The 10,429-nt window shown below is 44.0% G+C and overlaps 1 long non-coding RNA gene across 1 annotated transcript; it reads right to left on the reverse strand.

Moving 5' to 3' along the window:
• Positions 1 to 2,205: 2,205 nt before the first annotated feature.
• Positions 2,206 to 5,761, reverse strand: LOC111251209 (uncharacterized). Its single transcript, XR_002673673.2, has 3 exons — positions 5,179 to 5,761; positions 4,329 to 4,508; positions 2,206 to 3,874 (listed from the first exon to the last, which is right to left on the reverse strand). It is a non-coding gene; the product is annotated as an uncharacterized LOC111251209 (long non-coding RNA).
• Positions 5,762 to 10,429: the final 4,668 nt, after the last annotated feature.

The following is a 10,429-nucleotide window of genomic DNA, read 5'->3' on the forward strand; positions in this document are numbered from 1 at the left end:
TGCAGAAAAAGAGCATTCTTCCTCTCAGCTGCTTTCTACATGTGAAAAGCAGTTAGAGGCCCAACGTTTCGAAAACCCGTCGGGTTGCTTGTGGTACGTTGATGGGTACTGCTTGATCCCTAGTAGACGCAGGACTGGCTGACGACGACGCGAAAATGGCGTTTATTTACGCCGTAGAAAACTCTTGGGGGCCTTGCTCAATTTATCCTTCACTATTATCTCCATCATTACGGCCAATAGCGACAGTAGTATTAGCTGCTAGAAAGAGAGCAGGAGAAAAGGATCCCGGTGGCCTTGCGTTAGTACTTGCCACCGCATTGCCATATTCAGTTGGGGTTGTGGCCCAGCACGGCGCCAACTCGTGTCCTTTCTTTTGCTCTTTCTCATCGTTTGCTTCTGCCCGCCTCTTCCTACTGGTCTGCGAAGCTCTCGTATATGTTCACTTAGAGAAAACCAGAACTGCTTGGCGTGCTGCCATCGCCAGCCGCCGTTACCCCAACATAATCCCGAGCAACCAGCCGGCCAGTCCGCCTGTCCGGACCTCAGCGTTGCTGACGTCTGAGGATCAGGATAGCCCGAAACGGGTTTGTGAGATATCAACAGGGGGGAATATAAGCTCTGTCTAGCGGCTAGATTTGCATAGGTTAGCCTGCTGCCAACTGACTGAGTTGAGAGGGGGATAAACAGAAGACACGGAGCGAGTTCTTGCCATGCCTCGCGGCGGGATGTATGTGCGCGTTAGAGTTGCCTTTGAGCTTCGTTTGCACGCGGGTTGCTCCCGAATCCGAACTAGTTACTGCGTCCTGTGGCAGGCTGCCTCGCTACTTTTGCTTGAAAAATGAGCCTGTTTCTGAAAGCGGCAGCAGGAGCAACAGAGAGCGGCAGGAGACTACGTCCTCCGATACTAAGCTGGACCGTCTGCGCTTGCCGATCTTTTATGGTAAATAATCTCTTTCCTCAATAACATAATCATCATGTTACCTAAAAATAGTATTAGGTCTTTGCATGGACAAGGGCAAGTTCTGAAACTTTCAGGAGAACCACATCCCACACCATGTGCGACCACAACTGACTTCCATTGTAACCTTAATATAGGTTAGTTGACAACTTCGGCTTTTTCTCGGCTGTTTCCGACATCAGTCAGCGTTAAACAATGCTCCAAGCTTAAAAATACAACTTAGGCATAAAACATTACTAATCACTGAATTGTAACGATCTTGTTTTTTGCCTGTGGCTGGCGGATATTCACATTTGAACAGAAAGAAGTCTATTTTTCAATTGCCTTTTATATTAATATGATTTGACGAGTCGCGTGAAACAAATCTGTAGTTATCTACCAGGAGAAGCATAAAGAATGATAAAAGAAGAAGCTTTATAACTTAATTTATAATTTAAGATAGGGGAGGTTTGTACCTATATGTACTTAAGCTATCAATGAAGACAATCGATTCCATGGGAAACAAAAAAAAATGTACCCCTATATTTGTTAGACACGCTTTTCTTGTGCTTAATTTGACTTAATGCAGTCGATGCCTTTTTGAAAAAATAGAAATTTAAAATACATGTGCCGCTGGCCCAAACTGGGCCAAAACTGACCAATTGATTTTATTCTTACTTATAAAAAAGACGATGCTTTTTAATTATTCATTTGCAAGTTAGACAGGTCAAAATATATAATTAAACACCATAAATGTACATGTTCTGCTGCACAGTGTGAAGGTGGCTTCTGAATCGTCCCGGTACTGGCACATCCACAAGTAGTATCTTCCATAGGGTGAGTTGTAACCTGGACATATTTGTTTCCTTCCATTTTTCTATAGAATTAGCATCGACAGTATCCAATTTTATTTGTGCTTGAAATTCAACGTTTTATATAGACCTATTTCGACACGGCTCAAGTAGCTTCCCGGGTAGTCAGGTAATATTGCTTAATAGAACGATCCTTATAAAATGCAGCTTGTTTTTGAAAATACAGATTTGGGACAACCGGCCGACTCAATTTTTTATCATTGAAAAAAATTTTATTAAATGCTCAATTTTTAATTGCAAATTAAAAGCTGTCCCATGTAGCTCCAGGATTTTGGAATATGATCGAAAAGAAAGTTCAGTAACGCGATCTGTCTCATGTAAATCTGAAGATCTAACAAACTTCATAGTAATGAAATATGAAATCAACGTTGTTGTGCTAGACAAAAAAAACAACGGTTCCATGTCGAAAAATTATTTATTGCGTCAGAAAGCAGCTTTTTGCTACTCGGACGTGTGTCAAATCAACGCTAGAAACACTAGATACGTATTTTTAAATCCAGGCAGCGTTTTCCGTACGTCGAAAAACAGGAGTCGAATCGTCCCTAAGAGCAGGAGGTCTAAGTTACAACTTTGCTGTACGTAATCTGTATTAGAATGAACCACTGGAGCACGTAGTGTGTTCCTACGCTCGCTATACATCGCCGCCGTCGCTTTCGGCAAGGTGCACGGCACCGCTATCTCATTCGTCTAGTTTATAACGAAAATTTCTGCATTGCAAGACATAAATGTAAATGACTTCAGCTTTATTATGTGGAATGCTAGTTACTTTGATTGACTTATAGCTTACTGTAAGAAATCATTTCTAAATATTTTGTTAAACTAATGCTACTATTTCTCTTTCAGCTGGCTTCGGTTATCGCGAACTATATATTAGGTTTCAGCGTCCAAGGTGGAAGTTCTTCGCTATTTTAAAATGATTCATTTAAAAGTTAGCGAAGCTGATGTAATTGTGTGTACTTTCAGGAGTCGTGTTCTGTATCTCTATTTACAAGCTAAGCTGGGGCTGTGACGAAACGAATTGCAATGAACAATACAGCGTGTGCTTGTTCTTCCTTTCTTATTTTCCCTTGGCGGTGCATAAGCTCTCAACACTAACTCTCGATCTCCCCAAGGAAAAAACAGTGTGTCTCTATAATCCACTTGTCTAGAGTTCTTATTTTCGGCTGAGCGTTGTCTGGGCCAGCATCCAGCTCTCCCGCTCACTTTTTCTGCTTGCAGCTTACCACTGTCCATTGCTAGAAGCCCTGAACAGCTGCCGTGTGGTGCACTCAGTCGTCCCTCGTTACCTTCCTTTAGTGAAGAGCATTTCCAGAGAAAGACGAAAAGAGCCTCAGGATCTAATCGCACCAGGCGGAACGAGGTTTCCGCTCGTGCTGTTTCTGTGACGGGAGCGGCTACAGTCACGGTGAAGGCGATAGCGGTGCTTCTCTTGGCCGATCAAGCCGCTACTAGCTTTAGTGCGGAGCGCTTCTAGAGCGCTACGAGCAGTGACAGGAACCTCCGTTCCCCAAGGACTATGTCATATTTAAGAGGATTTCAACTTCTATATCCATCCCCAGAGAAGGGGAAAGACCGCTGGTCAGTTTCGATTCAGAACTAGCTCTGCGGGATCCTTGCGTTTCGGAGGCAGCTGACGGCAAGTGGCAGCAGCACCTCTCCCCTCGCTAAGTTCGTGCGTCGATTAGGGACTGGCCGATCAGGCAAAGCAGATAGGCCGAAGCGATGGCCTTCAAAGAAGCGCTGCCGATAATTAACGAGGGGTCTATATTTTTCCTCGCTCTAATTTTTTTCCCTTGCTCTAGAATACCTGAAAACTAGAGCCTGGATGCCGCAGTTCGGATAGAGCAGTTCTCTAGGTAGGGCCGGATCGAATCGCTCTATAGCTGTCGGAACCGGCGGCTGTTTTTCAGTTCTCCTGGAGCTTCCCACCTTTATCTTCTCGTGTTTACTAGTTAATGCATTCTTTACGAGACGAAACACCAAATGATTTGCCCCATATGACAAACCAGATTGACAAAAAAGTACATCTTGACGACACAGAAACTAGAAGGATGGTTATTAATAGCTGAAAGCAGAAAAGAAGAAAAAGATAAAGTAAATCGAAATCGGATTGTTTACTCTGCAACCAATATATACTAGTCGTACGTTAGGATATACGTAACTAATCATTAATCAAGCATCTTCTTTAATATTGTAATTTCACTCAACGAGCAGAGTTACGAAAGACGAGCTTCGACGCCGGCTTGTTAAAGCTTCGAGCACGATAAGCCAGTACAAATATTCACGGTCAATTTTGGCATCTACACAGTGATATGGATGAGAAGAAAACTAATCAACAATTGTTGGTTTGTATATGGCGAGCCTGGTTAGATATTGTTAGCAACACCTCGTTTTTTTCTCGAACCCATGAGTTTTTGAAGTAAATAAAATAATCTACGAAATATGTATATTCTTAAACATGTAGCACTAACGTATCATCTAATAACACCCTAAAGTAAACGTTTTTGAAAACGTTATACCTTTCCAAAGGTCTTTCAGTCTGTCCTTGGTCTTTTAAGCTCGAATATCAACGCTACAAATCTCACGTTTCGTTAATAGCAGTGAAGCTGGTAGACCTCTCCAACGTTATATTGACTGATGAAGATAAATCTGGCTTGAATAAATGGTAATATAAGTTTTATATTAGTCACGAGCGCGCCCTAAAAAGAATAAAGATTTCATGATTAGTCACTGGATAGTTTGAGGGCAAGTCAGCATCATTAGAAAAGCAGACTCTTATAAAAAAAATATATCGGATTATACTATATGGTAAGGTGGTTATAAAGTGGATGCAATTATATAGCTTGAGTGAACAAATTGCTCTTCATATGAATGTTGGCTGTTCTTTCGTACGACGGACTAAGCAAGCGCCGAAGGATTCTGCTAACAATAGACAGCGATACAATCACTGGGTGTTTAAAGTACTCATTATGCAACACGTGGTTGCGGAAGAAAAAAGCAGCACGTAAAAAATAGAAGCATTTAAATATACCAGCTCGGACCTACTTGTGTACAAGGAAGGAACCCAGATAGACACTAATGCCAGCATTAATACACGTAATTCTATCTATCCGGCTATCTATCCGGCTAATCGACAGTGCTATGCAAATAAAACAAAAAGAAGGATGAGGCGTACATCTGGTAAAGGAAGCCTTTTTATTCAACTGCCTAGCATCACTCCTAACCTTAGCCTCTTCAGTCCCGACTACTTTCGATCCCTCTTCAATCTCCATTCAAAAGGTTGGAGTTAAATTAGGTTCTGTTTGCATTCAATGCGTTCATCTGCTTATTGTATGAGAGGCCACGGCCACCCCGTTTTGTCGGACTTACCAGCTAGAGTTCGGAGGGACCCTGGGACCAAAGGGAGTCACCAGAGAAATTGGAGCTGCGGTGGATGCCTCTAACACTGTCGACTCCGCCTGCACATCTGCAATGCCGCTGTACCAAGCTAACTCTGGAAAGCAGCTACTATATCCTTTTCGTTCCTGTTCCCCCAGCCAGCTAATAGTTGCTCGTGAGGACTGCACTGTTTAACGTTAATTTATTCGAACCTGCCTTCTGCCTCGGCAACTGCCTCCCTTACTGCACTGCCTGTCGTCCTTAAATTGATTAATCCACTTGCAATGACATGCCCCTTGCTGTTTTCATTTTGCCCTATCCCTCACCGTCTTTTACTCGCAGGTATTTCACCTTATCTTCCACCTTTAAATTCGCCTGCTAGCTCTCGCCTTCAGCCTTTTCCTTCATCTTTTGTTCAATATTCGTTAACCAGATACCGAGACAAACAAAAATAGTCCAGTAACAAGTTTGGTATCTTGCGATTAGTACTTGTAGATAGCGTAACGACAAAGACAATTGCGCCGTTCATGTTTCGCTTTGCTAGCGTTAAATAGTTCAGCCAAATTTTGGCGAGCTGCGAGGGCCACACCGCTTGTTTAGGACGCGTCATTGTTAGGAATCAAATGAGCCTTTCTTCATTCCATACACGTTTTTTTTCTTAGCTTTTAGCGATAAACATGGAGGGAGCGTTGAAATCACACAGATGACAAAACGTACCGCCTCTATCGAAGCCTGGTTAGTACTGCACCTTCAAAACGTAACGTGCTCGTGACTAGAGTTAGCCGGCGTAGGCTTTAGAACCGATCAGCAAGGCGATAGCTGCCGTAGGTTTTGCTTAACCGCATATGCGCCACTGCGTCTGTGTCCGCTTCCACTGACAAGTTCGTTGTTATTGATTTCACGCGATCTTTGAAAAACTCTCTGTACACACACACTATAATATAGTCTGTCAGTGGACTCATATGCCGGATCCCAAGTGCATTGGCACGTTCCTGTCACCTAGCTTGCTTAAAAATCCTTCCAAGAGTTTTAAAAATGAACGAACGGTCGAACGCAGCTCTAGACTCATATCACTTCCGTTGCCACCGTTTGCTTCTGTTTGGGCTTCGCGAAGATATAGAAATTGCAAACATTTTCGAGTTAGCGGAGCCCTCTCGCTTCTAGCCTACTCTGAACCAATCAAACCGATTTCGCGTATTTTCATGGTACATCACTTAGAGTTGTCTTTGTTGTGCAGCCTATTCCTTGATGGACGAGTCCTTTTCGGCCTTCTTACGTGTAGCTAGTGCTAACGCTGGCACCGCTTCGTAGTCGCATTGAAGTGATCGAAACCTTCACCGATCTCGTTTTGCGTGATTATCATTCCCTGGCTAGGCGACCGACGGTCGTTATTTCTGAACCCTCACCGGATCGCAAGCTCCGGCCTCATACACACGAAAGTTTGCCACAAGACTACAAAAAGCCCGGATGCCCCATTTTTTTGCTTGCAACGGAAAAGAAATTGCGTTTGCTCGTGCTATCGCCGATCACCGGGATGTCATATTTAATACCACACTACGTGCGTCCTCTATTAGATGGTAAGTAGCTGGCAAGTAAATCCACTCTTGTATTCGTATTTAGAAATAAGTGAAAAAAAATCTGAATTTAGAACTGCGCAAAAGTGCATGTAGGCGGATTTATTTAATATTAGAGCTATGTTAAATGGGTATCGAGAACCCTATCTATTGTGAACTGTTTGTTTTCCCACTCTTATCTGTTGAACGTGCGGGACAAGTAATGTTTCCCATTTGTTGAATTTGACACAATTTTTCCTTCCCGAAGCTTAGTTACCATGCTCTGCGTTGTAACTATGTATTTATGTCGTAGTCGTAGCCTCAAGTTGGGCTTAAAAAATATCACCTTCCTAATCAGAAAAAAGAGCTTCGGATATTCACCCGATGGAAACTGGACGGAGACCCCGTCAAATTGTTATTGAGTGTAACAGTATCATCATGAGTGTCTCACTGCAGTTTTTCGGGTACATAAACGTGATTGAACTCTTGTCTAACTATTAGGTGGGGTAGTAGTCTGGAGTTTCGGTAAAATGGCAATAATATGGTTTGACCTCCTTTGCTCTCAACTTCGCCTAAGTTCGTTAGATTATTTCGTTGCAGGTCAATCGATTCTTTCGGGTTTAGAGGATCAGCCCTGAGCGGGTTGGTGCAGGCGGAGATGGATTCGAGGCACTAAATAGGCCGAATATTGGTCGTCTTTTTAAGCAGCGCATTTTCTTAGTTGCCAAGTCTCGCCCGGGGGCTGCGGGGTCTGTATATTACCCTATTCTTTTAACTCAATTGCCCAATCCACTACCTGCCAACGACAGACGTTCTGTTTGTGACCCCCTCCCCAAATTCTCCCGGCATGACCTATAGCCCCACCCTGCGGGGTATCGATACTTATTGGCTTTTGTTGCTGACATCTGATATTAGTCCCTAACTCCTGTTCGTTAGCATCGAAGCCTCAGCAGGGTACCCAAAGACATAACCGTAAAGGCAGGCCCACAGACGCACGCACTTTTGTGAGCTAGCTGGCTGGCTGGTCGACATGCGGGGAGCAAAAAATCGCCGTGCTAACGGGTTTGAGTAATATTGTGTCGTTCCTGTATGCTGTACAGCCGCTACTATTGCAGCTTACCGCCTGGTAGCGCCGCGTCACATCATATAGCACTCTTTTACATCTTGCCGACATAAGGCAAAGTGACAAGGCGGCCACTGTCTTCTTATTCTTCCATTGCGACTGCTGTGGAACTTCGTTGGATCAACGATGAAACAGGAAGAACTCTCGGATGGCCAGCTAGCTGGCGCCAGGCTCGTCAGCCCGCCACTCCAGTGAGTCTCGAAATCACCGCCGATGGACCAACAGCGAAGCACAACAACAAAAACGACACAATGCTGAGTGAGACGTTCTCCCGTTCGATGCCCCTTTTTCTCTTCTTATCCCTCCCGTGCCTTCCTTCTTTGCCCTAACCTCAACGTCAGCTGCTCCGTCGTGGCCGCTGACGATGACGGCGATTCTGCTTGATGCTCATGAAGACTAGTTATTCGATGAAAGACTGCTAAAACTCCAATCAACGCAAGAGGCGCCATCCGAGTCAGCCGGCTAGTGCACGCTCAAACACAGCATGCAATCTCAAGATTCGATGCTCCTTTACCTCCTGTCGCCGCTGCACTGTGCTTAGTGTGCAACCTACGTCTTTGCTGCTGAGAACACTGACAGTGCTGATGCAGTTTCCTGTGTACGCGCACATATTCGCTAATAATTACACTGGCGCCGATTCAGCCCCATAACCATCTTCTTTTTTCCGTGTGCCCTTCTTCGTTTGACGTAGAATGTTAATACTTAGCATGAGAAATTAGCGCATTTCGGCAAGTAGACCGGGTATCAGGCGGCATTCAGGCTTAGGGAGAAGCGAGAAAAAGCAAGGCAGGCCAGCGGACCAATGAGTGGTAGAAAACGAAAAAAAGCCCGAAAAGGAGTGGTAAAGAGATACAAAGGGGAAGCAGCACCACGAATCGACATCAGAGGTTAGCAACGAGTGATGCGCCGACAGTGGCAGGGTCAGCATTAGTATTTGACCCTCTTGGGACCCGTTGGATCATTCGCGTTAGAATGAGGAAATCTTAAAGGCGAGGATATCAAGAAGGATAGAGAGGGGCCCTAGGGAAGCCAACAAGAGAAAACATGGGAAAAGCACGAAGTAGGAGAAGCGCAGGTAGAGGCTGTGAAGGGAATCGGATGTACAATCTCTGGATTCTTGCAGTTCCTGCAACGGACTGACTGGCCAGCCAACAAGCACACCGACGGTCATCAAACAAGCTCTAAGAAGTATGAGAAAGTTAGGGAGTGCCTAGCTATTCAATGCCGTCTGACCAATAACCGCACTACCGCAACTGCTGCTAGCCAAAGAACCAAGCAGTTTTATCCAGGCCACAGGACCTGGCTTGTGAACCGCTGGGCCCAGCACTGTAGAACTTCGCCACAGCAGAGTACTCAAAAGCAAAGCTAAGCCGTCGCAATGCGAATCAGATGGGTCAAGTAGCACGAATACTGTGTGGGTGAGTAACAGGATAGCATCTTATCGCTCTATACTGCGTGTGGAGTGCGATGTCGAGGAGTTAGCTACACTGAGAAATAACAAGGTCTGCTCGTTATAGAAGAAGAATATGCTATATTTCTCCTATAGCTCCCTGTGGGTAAAGTATGGTATAAAGAAATCTAAGATGATTGCCCTATTTGGATTACTACTGCTTGGGGATGGGTGGGCGTGACCATAGCTCTTCGCTGCCGCGGCCGTACCCGTTGTGAACGTAGTAAAAAGTAAGGGAAGAGCTAGCATTGCAAAGCAAGTACAACAGCTTTTTATAGTTAGGAACGGGCATGTAGCGTACGACTCACATAATAGAGTCCGGAGTAGATAACTTAAACTGAAATATCGCAGGTTCGTAGTAACAGCGGTAGAATTATCACGTTAGGCAGCAGCAGTTTCATCTATAAAATATAGCTGATAACAGTTTTGTGGTTCACTGTCTACTTAGTGCTGGCTGGAAACCTGAAAACAGGTCTCTCGTATTGTATCGCATAACTCTATTGGGACTTTTATAAAGCCTACTTATTTTTTGTCGATAGGCTGTTAGTGTTTTAATAAAACAGACTAAGAAAAACCCAATTATTTAAACGAAAAACAATTACTCTTGACTGGGCATGTCTGATGGACGCATCTTGTCGTTAGCACCATGCGCACTTAGACTCTATTTGATACAAAACCTAATCTATAACCGGGTCGAGTATAACCCGTGATAGAATCATTTGTGATAGCTTCAGCTGAAGAAACATTTTTGCTGAAAAATACATGCATATGTAATGTGTATTATATATGTGATGCCCGTGTGAGTTGATAGATCTAGAGCTAGTAGATATATAAAAAAAAAAATGGGGTGTTGACACAAAGGATGCTTCACCTGTCACATGCTTGTCTATCTAGACCCGCCTTTGAGATGACCCCAAGAAGCAAAATGTATTGCGTAATAATATCTAATTGGCACATTGTCGAAACATAAAAGTTAGCTGTACAAAAATCGTCTCTCACACCATCTTGAAAATGTCCGCGCACAACATCGGTCTACGATCGTTATTTATTTAAATAATATTTATCTTTAGACATATATATGCATGTTGTTTACGTGTTGATGACTTCTTTCCAGTA

This window comes from Varroa destructor, unplaced genomic scaffold, assembly GCF_002443255.2.
Source record: "Varroa destructor unplaced genomic scaffold, Vdes_3.0 BEIS01000005.1, whole genome shotgun sequence".
In the NCBI taxonomy this organism is placed as follows: Eukaryota; Metazoa; Arthropoda; class Arachnida; order Mesostigmata; family Varroidae; genus Varroa; species Varroa destructor.